Consider the following 14,339-nt stretch of genomic DNA (forward strand, 5'->3'; position numbering starts at 1 on the left):
ATGTACATGTGAACATTATTTCTCAGAACTTGTTTTTCTAAAAGTAATAATAAGGGGCTGGGGTTGTGGCTCAGTGATAGAGCACTCGCCAAGCACGTGCAAGACCCTGAGTTCAATTCTTACCACATAAAAATAAATAAAAATATTGTATCCAACTACAACTAAAAAATAAACATTTTAAAAAAATAATAACAAGTGCTAAGAAAATTTGTTCAAAACTTTTAACATCATTTTATGTATTGTTGTAACAATTCTGCCTAATGGGTTATCTGACTTTTCAAAATAATATAACTTAATTTGATCAAATATTTACTGTTTAGAGTTTACTCTGTAGAGACAGATGTTAACTTGTAGAAAACTATTATATGCAAATGATTTCTGTTTCCCAAAGTGAAGACAACCTCAAAGGTTAAGACTTTATTGCCTTTAAGTCATTAACTAGTTTTTTAGCAGTCTTATGTCTGCATTCCTTTTTGTCATTGACAATATACAGTCAACTACCATACCTACATGTCCCAGAAAGATGTGCCTACCTTATATGCAAATCATAAGCCATTTTATATAAGGAACTTAAAAATTTGTGGATTTTGACATTTATAGGGAATAGTGTGCTCAATAACCCTTGCTGAGACTGAGGTGACCTACGAATTTCCCCAGAAAAGGAACTTTTGGATAAATATGTTTGGATAACAATGCACGACTTGGATTGATTCATAATTCAAATTAATATTTTAGAAATTCAGAAGTCTCACTTGTTCTACTTCTGGATTTTTACTTTCTATCCAACTGAGGATGATGGCAACACATGTAGGGAGCAAATACTGAGAAAATGTCCGTGAAACAGTTGGAGTCAACTTCAAATCCCACTTTGTTTTTGGAATTCCAGGTATGTGAGCTAGTATATTCCCTTATGTTTAAGTCAACTGAAGCTGGGGTCTCCATTACTTACCACAAGAAACATCATAAGGGAAACATCATTTAACACCTTGAACTCTCATTTATTTGACTTCTTAATACCAATGACCTCAGCTGTATCTTAGCCCCCTCAATTGGTTTCACCTTGTCATTCAAACTGTTCTGAAATCTTGAATCTAGAAATCCATACTCTGACCACAGTTACCTATTTGTCCTTTCAGCCAATCTGATCAACACTTTCTATTTCACTCTGACCTCATGTGGATTTTACATAACTCCTTCAATTTTTTACTGCTAAATCTATAGACCTGCCTACATCTGTCCCTTCTCCTTCCCTTTTGTTCTAGTGGAGGAGATGGCTTTTACTTATCCTTCCATTGTGCTCTGAAGTCATTCCTTCCTTATCCTCAGATACATTTTTTTTTTTAACCATAAATGTTCCTTTCTCTATCATCAATCTATCTCTGTAAGATTACCCCAATGACAATTTGCAGGCTTCATATGTCCGTCCAGCCTGGGCCATGCTGTCAAATCTTCATCATTTCTTATTCTTTCGTTACCATTATACTTGTTCTACTCTGGCTTCTGTCTTCATAGCCTCAGGCAAATGATTTCTCTCATATTAATAGGAGTGTGGGATTGGGAAATGAGTAAGAAAAGTTTCGCTGAAAAAATTATTTAAAAATTTTCTTTTTAAATGTTTTTATTAGTGTATTATAGTTATATATAATATTGGCATTCATTTTGATGTAATCATACATGTGTGGAATATAATTTGCTCCATTTCAACCCCCTTTCAATTCTTTTCCTATCCTCCCTCCGTGAAATTTCTCTTAATTCAGAATTGCATGTTTGATCCACTCTCTCCAGGCATACTGGATACTATGCATCAATAAATATTCTGATATGCTGCTGCTCAAACCAATGCATTTTTTTCCTTTTTTTAATATTTATTTTTTAGTTTTAGGTGGACACAATATCTTTATTTTATATTTATGTGGTGCTGAGAATCGAACCCAGTGCCTCATGCTTATAAGGCAAGCTCTACCACTTAGTTACAACCCCAGCCCAAACCAATGCATTTAAAAAAAAAAAAACTTGATTTTATTTATTTATGTTTATGTGGTGCTGAAGATCAAACCCAGTGCCTCACAGTGCTCTACCACTAAGCCACAACCCCAGCCCATACCAGGCATTATTATTTTTTTTTTAAATATTTATTTATTTATTTTAGTTCTCGGCAGACACAACATCTTTGTTTGTATGTGGTGCTGAGGATCGAACCCGGGCCGCACGCATGCCAGGCGAGCGTGCTACCGCTTGAGCCACATCCCCAGCCCCAAGGCATTATTTTTTAATATTTACTTTTTAGTTTTTAGGTGGACACAATATCTGTATTATTTTTATGTGGTGCTGAGGATCAAACTCAGTGCCTCACACATGCTAGGTGAGCTCTATCACTTGGGCCACAGCCCCAGGTGCCAAACCAATGCATTTTTGTACATTGCTTTAAGACCCCTTAAAGGACGATAAGTAATGAAAAAGAGGAAATGGATCCTGATGCTCTTTCCTGCAATTTTCTACTATTTATTTATTTCCTTATCAAATAAATAATAGCACCACTTTCCACTATTTTACATGCCAGAAACCTGAGACCCATCACTGACATCTTCTTTTTAAAAAAAAAAAAAAAAAAAAAAAATTTATTTTTTAGTTGTAATTGGACACAGCACCTTTATTTTATTTTTTTATTTTTATGTGGTGCTGAGGACATGCTAGGACCACAATCCTAGCCCCTTGTCATCTTCTTCTAACCCCTACCCCATAATCACTAGTTACTATTTATTTTCTCTCCTTAAAAAAAAAGTTCTGGGCCTGGGGATGTGGCTCAAGCGATAGTGCGCTCGCCTGGCATGTGCGAGGCACTGGGTACGATCCTCAGCACCACATAAAAATAAAATAAATAAAGATGTTGTGTCCACCGAAAACTAAAAAATAAATATTAAAAAATTCTCTCTCTTTAAAAAAAAAAAAAGTTCTGTTTTTGAAACGAGGTCGTCCTCTGTTGCTCAGGCTGATCTCAAACTCATGGCTCAAATGATCTCCTTGCCTTAGCCTTTTGAGTAGCTGAAACTATAGGCATGGACCACCACACGTGGCTCATTTCTTATTATTCCTGAATTGTGTTCCCTCACTCCAATTTGTATGTTGAAGTTCTAACCCCCACTACCTTAAATATAACTATATTTGAAAAATAGGGTCTTTAAATGTCACTAGGGTCCTTACAGGAGATTAGGGCAGGGACACAGATGGAAGGCCATGTGAAGAGACAAGATGGCGATCTATGAGCCAAGGAGAGAGGCCTCAAAAGAAACCAACCATAATCTCAGATCTCTAGTTTCCAGACTGTGAGAAAACAAGTTTCTGTACCACCTAATCTGTGCACTCTGTTACAGAAGCCCTAGCAAACTAATTCACATTTTTTTCATTCTCATCACTGCCACCGTGGTTTAAACCATCAGCATTTGTTGCCTAGACTTTTGCAGTGTAAGGTCCATCAAGGAAGGGCTTTTATCTGTCTTCTTCATGGTAGTATTCTCAAACCCTGGTATAGAACCTATGTTTGTTTGTTTGTTTGTTTTTGGTGATGGAGATTGAACTCAGGGCCTTATGCATGTGAAGCAAGCACTCTATCAACTAAGCTTCATCCCCAGATCTAGAACCTATGTATTTTATATATAGTATAAGTATTTTGAATTTTATGTATATAAATATTTAAGGTATGTGTGGCTAAATAAACTAATAGCTATTTAGGTGGTTTTCTTGCATCCATCCTTGCCCCTCTCTCCAACTATTCTCCACAGGTTTTGGAGAATATAATCACATTATATTCCCTTTACAATTTTTTTTTAGAAATTTTTAATTTTTTTTTTAGTTGGGCACAATACCTTTTTTTTTTTTTTTTTTTTTTTTTTGAGAGAGAGAGAGAGAGAGAGAGAGAGAATTTTTTTTTTAGTATTTATTTTTTAGCTTTCGGCGGACACAACATCTTTGTTTGTATGTGGTGCTGAGGATCGAACCCGGGCCACACGCATGCCAGGCAAGTGCGCTACCATTGAGCCACATCCCCAGCCCCACTACCTTTATTCTTACTTGTTTATTTTTATGTGGTGCTGAGGATGGAGCCCAGCACCTCACATGTGCTAGGCAAGCGCTCTACCACTGAGCCACAATCCCAGCCCTTCTTATTCTAACACCTTCTTCTAACACCTTCCAGCCATGCTGGCCTTCTTTCCACTTTTCGGTGTTTCTCATGGCCTTTATGCATGCAGTTCCCTCTACCATATTTATTCTTCACCGTCTTTTTATATAACTCGTAATTTGAAATCCCACTTGAATGTTACTTTGTGAAACCTTCCTTGATCATGCCACTAAAACAGGCTTTAAAAAATCTCCTTGCTGCTTTTCCTTTAAAATAATAATTATTATCCCATGGTAATTAATTATTGGTGTGACTTATTGGTTTAATGCCTATGCTTCCTCACCAGAATGTAGATTATATTGTATTTCTTTCTTTCTTTTTTTGGTACTGGAGATTGAACCCAGGGATGTTTTACCACTGAGGTACATGTAACCTAAGCTCTTTTTATTTTGAGACAGGGTCTAAGTTGCTGAGGCTGGCCTGGAACTTGAGATTCTCTTGCTTCAGCTTCCCAAGTTGCTGGGATTACAGATGTGTGCCACCATAGCTGATTTCCTCACTGTACTTCTTTGTTCAGTCCTTGAAACTATGATTGCTGCATCATCAATAATTGGAATGTTCCTAGAGTTGAACATCTGACTTGAGCCATTATGTTCTAACAGAAAGTGTGGGGTCCAGAAGTAGCACAAAGGAGGGAACAATTACCTTCTCTCCAAGTAAGAAGGATAGTATGGCAGAACAAATAGGAAGTGGTTTTCTAAGTAGAAGAGAGGTGTTGATGAAGGACCCTGAGCTAGAGACAAAGTTTTATGCAAAAGTGGTGAGATATAAAGCATTTTCTGGGAACTTTTAAGTTTTTCTGTGTGACCAGAGCATAAGGACTGAGGGTGTTTGTGGTTGGAGATAAAGCTGGAGAGAAAAGGACCTGATCAAATTTGCTAAGAAAGTTGGATTTTATCCTATAATGCAATAAACATTATTTTCTAATTTTTTCCATTTCTTCCCTGTAAGTCTGCTTTGTCTGTTATTATCCATGGTTATTTGGAAAAGTAATTTAATCTTGCTGAGTTTCAGTTTATACTTAGGCTGAATGGTTGATGAGAGACGTGATATAATATGTAGAAGTCATCTCAGAAGATTTCTGAAAATATTACTAGGTGTTTATTAGTGCTAGTACACTTCCATTCAGCCCTATTAACCAGGCTGATTTCAGCACCATAGCTACTGATCAGTCCAGAGAGAGTGAAGTTCCCATATACAACACAAGAGGGAGTATGAGACTGAATCTCTGCAGAGGGTCACAGGGCAGCCTTCTCAGTCAGCCTTTCTTAGCAAGCCCTCTGAGAGACTTAAGGAACTGGTCTTGCAAAATTAGGAAGGCATTCTGACTTATTTTATAAATTCCAAGACTGGTAACTGTTCTTCAGTTCCATGGAAAGCTATTTGAAAGGGAAACCACTGGCAAGCACTATGTACTTATTTATAAGAGCTGTCAGATCCTTTTAAAACTGCTTGTGTTCTTGAACTTCCCATTACACACCCCCTATTTCGTTGGGGTTTTTAGCCCCGACAAAACATACACAGCTAATATAATGTACAGGAGCCAATCAGGGTAAAGGTCAGCAGGGTGGGGAGAATTTACGTTTACACCCATCCTACAGGCAGTAATGGGAGACATGAACTGTCCTTGAGGGCAGAAGAGTTCTGAGCCTATCCTAGAGGTGGTCCGATTCTTCATCACAACCCATGGCAATGCCTTCTGGCTAATTGCTAGGTGCTCTCTTAGCTACCTGTGGTCCCAGGACTGGGAAGCGGGTAGCAGCCAGCAAGTTAGGTTTCCTTTTTTCTGATGCAACATGCCCCACGTTACATTATGCCCTACACTATTTTACAAATATTGTCATATTTTTTTCCTTTGAACTGGGGATTGAACCTAAGGGCTCTCTACTACTGAACTATTTCCCCAAGCTTTTTTTTTTTTTTTTTAAGTCAGGGTCTTGCTAAGTTCCTGAGGCTGGCATTGAACTCGCAATCTTCCTGCTTAAGTTTCCTGAGTCCCTAAAGTTATAGTGTGTGCCACCATACCCAGCTACATTATCCACTTTTAATTTAACTTTTTCAAAGAACCTATAAAGTAATTCTGATCCCCATTTTACAGGTGAGCAACCTGTGATTTAGAGAAATTCTAGCACATTACTAGCAAATGGTAAGACTTGAATTTGAATTCAGAACTGTCTAGTTCTAAACTTACTATATTAGTTATATTTAATTTAAATCATTCCCTTATTTAACAGAGGTTAACAGAAAGAGAAATGATCAATGATAGGTGGTAACTTAGACAGTCAAGGGAGGCTTTGTGCCTAAGTTGGCCTCATGGGCACTGAACACCCTGACCACAGACTATAGAAATGCTTAGGCCACTGCTCTGTAAACACACTGCAAGAAGGGGAAAGCTTTAGCATTAGTCACTTAGCCAGTCTCGCCTTGGAAGAATTACCTATCCTCTTTGCACATCAATTTCCTCATCTTTAATATGAGTTGATTCCTTCTCATCAATCAGGTCTCAACTCGAATATCGCTCCCTCAGAAAGGCTTTCCTTATTTAATCAACCTAAAATAAGTCCTATCCCCTAGTCACTCTATCATATCATCTTGTTGGAGACTTTCCTTAAATATGTTCATCGCTATCTGAAATTTTCTTACACATTTTGTTTGCTTATTGTTTGTTTCTTTTCATGTGAGCCGGAGTCTCCTCTGTTAGGTCATGCTGTGTGCTCTGTGTTTGGAACACTGCTTGGCATATACTAAGTGATCAAGGAAATCTTTGTGGAATGAGTGAATGACAGAATGATAGAGATCTAGGAACAGAGGGTGGAAGCTACACATAGGCAGAGGACTTTCTTTTTCTTTTTTTTTTTAAATATATTTTTGTTGTAGATGAGCACAATACCTTTATTTATTTTTATGTGGTGGTGAGGATCAAACCCAGTGCCTCATAACTGTGAGGCAAGCACTCTACCCCTGAGCCACAACCCCAGCCCCAGAGGACTTTCTTAACAACAACAGCTATCTAAGGATAAGGCAGTCTGCCCTAGAGGCATCTTTGGAAGTAAGCACCATGTTGAGGACAGAGGGGTTCCCGTGTTGGGTTGGTGGGGGAAGGCTGTGTTGGGGTTCCTTTGGCTCCTCAGTAAGATCTCAAATAAGTTTTTTTTTTCTTTTTTTTTTTAAATTAAGTTTTGAACTAAAACCCTGATACAGAGTGCTGTCTTATCATTGTCTGTGTTAAATATGGAACAGGTATTTTCTCTGTTAATAACTGGGGATAGAGGCCCGGAGGGTAGAGGAGGCAGAGACAAAATCTGACAGTGCAAGATTCTGTTTCTGGGCTCTGGAGAAGTCTGACAGAGCCACTGATGGATTTGATTAAATTTGAATAAAATAAATGAAGACAATTATGAATAATCATTTCCAGAGCAGTTGCTGCCTTACCATCAGGCTCCTGTTCCTATTCTTCTAGACCCTAATGCCTCCATAATTGTGTCTTCTGTTCCTTTCCTCACAAGGAATGACTGTACCCAAGACAGAAAGTTCTCCTAGTTGCCTCAAGTTCCTTTTTCCCCCATCTATGTCCAATCAGTCACCAAATTTGCTCACTCTTATCATCTCCTAATATCCCACTGTATCTTCCATCTCAGGTCCTACACTCTTTATTTGAAACTACCCTGCCACCCTACCAGTTTCTCTGCACCTGCATTTTAGGATGTTCAATCCATTTCCTACTGTGCAGACGAAGCTCTTTCTAAAACAAATTCAGATAAGTCTTCCTCTGGATAAAGCCTTGTAAGTTTTGCATTTCCTGACCATTAAGTCTATTACCTTAGTATGGCCCCCTAGGCTCTGGCTGACCACAGGCTCTGACACCTGCTACTGTGTCCATTACCTGTGCTTCTAGAGATTCAGAATTCTCTGAGGTTCCCTGTAGACTTCACAGCATTTCACACCTTTGGGCCTTTGCTCATATTGGTCCATCTAGCTTGGCTGCTTCTCCATGCATTTAACTCCAACTGATCCTTAAAAGCCCAGGGTAAGTCTCAAGTCTGCATCCCAGGACCCAGCATGGGGCCAGGCCTAACACCTCAGGTTCCTCCCTGCTGACCAGAACCACAGAGAAAATAGCCACGTCTTGCCAAATGCATTAATGTGTTCCTGCAGTCTTGGCTTTCTGTACTTTCAATAGCTAAGAAACCGTGGGCTAGTAATTTTTCGCTCACATCTAAGATGGCATGATTCAAACCCCATCTCACAGGCTTATATTATGAAAATTAAATGAAATGGTGGAAATGAAAAATCCTTTGTAAATATTTATATACTTATTTATTCAACAAATAGCCCTTAAGCCCTTCTAAGAGTGATCAAGGAGGTGCTGTATTAGTTGGTAGTGTGGCCTTGACCTTTGTGGAATTCAAATTAGTGTATTTTATGCATCATTATCCTGCACCAGACACTGAGCTCCTTTTGGTTAGGGACCATGAATTATTCACTTCTGTGCAAAGCAAGTACGTATTAGTCAGCTTTTTACCACTATAACAAATATCTGAGATAATTGACTTACAAAGATAAAATGTTTATTTTGTTTTACAGTTTTGGAGATTCTAATTCATGGTCCATTGGCCCCACTGCTTTTGGGCTTGTGGTGAGGCAGAACATCATAGAGGGAGTGTATAGCAGAGCATAACCACTCACTCTGTGGCCAGTACATAAAAGAGAGAAAGGGGCCAAGGTCCCACTATCCTATCCCCTTCAAGGGCATGCCCTAGTGGCCTAAAGACTTCTCAATAAGTCCTACCTCTTAAAGGTATCATCATCTCCCAACAGAGCCAATCTGGGTACCAAGCCTTTAACATATGGACCTTTGTGTCCAAACCATCACATGATGCTCAGGAGATATTTTCTAGTTGGATGAGTAAATGAATAAATGAGGGAGTGACATTCCAGGGAAAGGGAAAAACTCATTCAAACTCATGGAGATGTTATGGAGCAAGTCACATACAGAGAACACCACACAGTTTAAAGTCATTGGAGGTCAAGGTATGAGGAGCATGTGACTAGCAATGAGAGTGAAGGGTAGATGGGCCCAATTACCGGGGACCATGGGCTCATGTTAAACAGATGGACTTCAGAGGAAGGCAATGGGGGTTTTAAGCTGGGCTTAGGAAGAGTCCTGTACTCCAGTATGGAATGTGGATTTTAGGGAGGATTGAAGGTTATTGTGGGAGTAGGACAGTGAGGAAGATTTGATCATGGAATGGAGAAGAAGGGATGAAATGGAGAGCTCCAGAAAAGTAGAATGGGCTAGCACTGGTGAAGGGTTGGTAGGGTGGGCAAGGGAGAGAGGAATAGGGGGTAGTTCCCAGGTTCGACCATTTGACTATTCACATGTTAAATGTTTCCTATGTGTGTTTCATATTCCACCCTTGTTGACAGCACTGTGTCTTGGTGACAGGACAGTGCCCTTAGTGTACATTTTAACCAATTTCACTTTATAAAGAGATGTAGATGGGGAGAACGAACTTGCACATTCATTTATTTTACAAATGAAGAAACTGATGCATAGGGAAGAAGGAAAAAGTGATTAGTGCATGAGGTGGCATTTGAGATTCTCATCATTTTTTTCTCATTTATCCAAATATGTGTTCAGTCCTGAGATAGATTGGCAAAAGGACCTAGGTTCCTCCCTTCCCTCTATCCATGCCTCTTTGTAATGAGACTTTGCTCTCCTTCCCAATCAGAGGCAGAGTTTACTTTACCATCCCCTTGTGTTGGGCTTATGACTTGAATTGATCAATAGAATGTATTATAGGTGATATGATGATTTTTGAGGCTTGGCCCTAAGAGATTGTATCTTCTGCTTTTACCCTCTTGGAACACTGCCCTGAGGCTAGAATGTAAGTTTGTCTAGCTTATTGGTACATGGGAGGCCACATGAAGAGAAACCATGGTGCCCAGCTAGCACCAACTGCCAGACATATGAGTGAGGACATATTAGACCTTCCTTCCTGTCCAGCTGATCTTCCATCTGAAAGCAGCTCCTAAGTAATCCGAAGTGAAACTAGCAATGGAGCTATATAACCACCCACAGGATTGTGAGAAATAATAAATTATTTTTGTTTTAAGCCATTGAGTTTTGGGGAGTGGTTTGTTATGCAGCAATAGATAACAGAAACAACTTCTCTGCTCCCTACGTCAATAGATGGCTTTACTATCTACTTGGTTGCCAAAGCCCTTTCCATCATATTTCACATTTAATCTGCCACCAAGTCCAAGGAATTTTTACCTTTCAATATATATCACAACACTCTACTTTCTACCTTCCCCATAGCTATGATTTAGTTCTGGTTCTTTTTGTCTCTTGCTTGGATTATTATAGCAGTCTTTTGACTGTTTTCCCTATCTCCTGTTTCCCTGCTTCCTACCCTTCCAATCTAAGTCATTTGGTTCCTACAACAGTCAGAGTTAACTTTCTTACAGACACATGTTATCATGTTACTCCATTGCTTCAAACCTTTTTTCTTTGCAAGGTAAAGTCCAAAACCCTTAATATGATTTACAAAGCCTCGGACTATCTGATCACAACCTGTTTTTGTGGCCCCATCTTCCACCATTCCTCTCAATGAACTCTACATTATTGAGCTGTTTCACAGGTTCTGGTGGGCTTCAGGAACCTGCTTTAACTCCTCTGTGGCATGAGGCAACCTACCGAAGAGTTTGAATAAGAACACTTGACCTGTGATTTTGGCTAAGTTCACAGGCTGACCACGAGGGACTCACACTAGGATAAATATTTGTCCTGTGAAGATTTACTAATTCCAAATGACATCCACATATGATACTACCTTTTAAAAGTGACTGATCTCTATCAAGAATACAAGTAATGATGAATGTTGGTGAGGATGTGGGGGAACGATACACTCATACATTGCTGATGGGACTACAAATTGGTGCAACCACTCTGGAAAGCAGTATGAAGGTTCCTCAGAAAACTTGGAAAGGAATGACCATTTGTCCCAGTTATCCCAACTCCTCAGTATATACCAAAAGGACTTAAAATCAGCATACTATAGTGAAATATCCACATCAATGTTTATAACCATTCAATTAACAATAGCTAAGCTATGAAACCAGTATAGGAACCCTTCAACAGATAAATGGATAAAGAAAATATGGCATATATACATAATAAAATACTACTTAGCCACTACAAAGAACAACTTTATGACTTTTGCCAGCAAATGGAAGAAACTGGAGACTATCATATTAAGTGAAATAAGCCAATCACAGAAAACCAAAAGCCAAATGTTCTCTGATATGCAGATGCTAACATACAACAAGGTGGGGTGGTGTAGAAGTTCAGTAGATTAAACAAAGGGGAAGGAAGGGAAGGGAAAGAGAATGGGAATTGGAAAGACAGTAAATGAATCAGATATAACTTTCCTATGTTCATATATAAATACACCACTAGTGAAACTCCACATCATGTACAACCTCCTAATTAGAATAAGTTATATTCCATGTATGTATAGTATGTCAAAATACACTCTATTGTCATGTAAATCTAAAAAGAACAAATAAAAAAATTTTTTAAATGACTGATTCTCATATGATAAAAACATAAATTTTGGGGCTGTGGCTCAAGCAGTAGCGCGTTCACCTGGCATGCGTGGGGCACTGGGTTTGATCCTCAGCACCACATAAAAATAAAAAAATAAAGATATTGTATCCACCGAAAACTAAAAAATAAATATTAAAAAAATCAATATTAAAAAAATCTCTCTCTTTAAAAAAACATAAATTTTATAAAAATTTATGAAAATAAAAAATATGAACTAGAGAAGGTTGATTTCTTGATCCTAACAACTAGAAAAGATTCTAGGAAATTTTGTTGTAGAAACAATGGTATTCGCTGAGCAACCAAAATTCTCAGGCCTGATAGAAAAACCCCTGGCCTTGGTGTCAGACAGACTCCAAGATAAATGGCTCTTCCATTTACCAAATGTGTGACCTTGAGCAAGTTACATAAGCTTTCTGATTCCAATTTTCTTATCTATGAAAAGAGGCTGATAATCCATACCTTGCATGATTATATTGAGGATTAAAGGGGATAAAATATGTAATTCAAAGTTCTCTACAAGATTTTTGTCAATTCCATGAGAGCCGGTGCTCTTAGAGGTACCTCCAGTCTCCTTTTTCAATTAAGACAAAACAAAGCATTGCTTAACTTCCTTACTCATGCACCATCGTGATTCCTCTCAGAAAGCATTTGTAGGTGTGGTAGACTCTCTTGACATCTGGAGAGTCACAGAAGTTGTCACATCATAGTCATGCCAGTGCTTAAAACCCTTTGCCCACTCACCATGGGAAGATTTCTTCTGACTCTACCCATGCAGAATCTACCTTTACACTGATTTTCTTACTTATCTTTTTCCTTTTCCCCCTCCCATCTCTCTTTATTACCCCTCCCTCCCATTTTGCCAACTGAATTTCAAATTCTCCTCCATCTTTTTACATAGAGCAAATTTGTGGTGCTTCCCCCTTCTCTCCCAGACTTACTCCACATTCAGGGACTCAAATAAGACAAAGGACCTTCTGTGTGTTAGCATCTATCCTTCTTAGAAAGCAGTTGTGGTTAAATATAGCATTTTTTCTGTTATAATAACCACAATGTTTCATATTTATTGAGTGCTTACTCTGTACCTAGCCTTTTATTAAGTGCTTTCCAGTAGCTCATTTGCTCATTTTATCTTCACAATTCTGGAAGGTAGCTCTTGTTATGTTCCTCAGATAAGGAAGGGATACACATGTCAAAAAAATAAGGCAATTGACATAGATTGTACAGCAAACCAGTATTGTGACAAGGATTGAAAACCAGGTCTGCTGGCCCCAAGCCTGTTCTCTTTCTTTTACATATGGCCTTTCAGGGGGAGGAGAAGGAGAAAGACCTGAGGCTACATAAAAGCAATGCCATCTGTTCTCATATTGTTTCACAACTTTAAAAGGATAGTTTTATATGTTATTATTCCTGTGAAGAATGAATAATCATTATCTTCTCACCAATTTTGAAATGAGAAAAGTAAGTGTTTATTGGAGAAAGTAAGTGAATAGTCAGCATAGGATGTTTGCTTTTTTTAAAAAATATATTTTTAGTTTTAGATGAACACAATATCTTTATTTATTTTTATGTGGTGCTGAGGATTGGACCCAGTGCCTCACGCATGTGAGGCAGGTGCTCTACCACTGAGCTACAGCCCCAGCCCTTAAGATGTTTGCTTTTGAGATTACAGAGGTCCCAGTAGTAAGTGATCAAGGGGTTCAGTATACTATGGGAGATGGTGGCCTCAGTAATGTAAAAACAAGGCCAGTGACTGAGGGCCCGGAAACCCATGACCATTGAAGTCACTATGAGGATTGTATGACAGGGGCTAGTGAGGATGACCATGAGCCAGGGGTTGAAATAGTTAATACATAAGAGAAACTGAGGTCAGTGGTGAGGAAGGGTATGAGGATGGTATGGTTGGAGAGCAAAGGAGAAGAAATTTCTGTACAAGCGGGGAAGTGGCAATGCTGGCCCACCTCCTAGTTTTATGGTGTGTGGGTAGTGGGAAATTGAGAAGCCTTCTCGTAGAGGGCTAAAAAGGGAGCAGGGTCCTGGAGGACAGTAATATTTCAATAAATACAAAGAAGTAACCTGAGTACTCTGAAGCAGTGGGTGTAGAAGAGTTTGTTGACAAAGGAAGAGGGCTCTAGAGGACACAGGGGAAAAGGCTGTCTGAGAAATGGGCAGTAGAAATGAGTGAAAGGGTTGGGAAGAAGCTCAGAATAGAATAAAGGATTGAGTCTGAGGGACAGGACAGACAAGCAGAAGGACTGTTAATTTGGGTGATTGCCTAGGCTGGGGGGAAAGAATGTAGACAGGTTCAGAATGCAACTTGGTGAAAAACTGGTTTTGGTATTTGACTCAGACCTCTAAGATTTGGTATAGGGGAAGAGTGTAGGGAAGGACAACTACTTTAGACTAAAACAGTCAGCTGGCTCCTGTGGCCTCAGGAAGACTGGAAGTGAAGTCCACAAGAGGGTTTGAAGGTGGGTTGCTAATTATCTTCTGTACATACCACTCTTGGAAGAGTGGGACTTTCTAATGCTCAGGCAAGAAAACTTTCCATTC

The sequence above is a fragment of the Marmota marmota genome, unplaced genomic scaffold (genome assembly GCF_001458135.2).
Source record: "Marmota marmota marmota unplaced genomic scaffold, marMar, whole genome shotgun sequence".
Taxonomy (NCBI): Eukaryota; Metazoa; Chordata; class Mammalia; order Rodentia; family Sciuridae; genus Marmota; species Marmota marmota.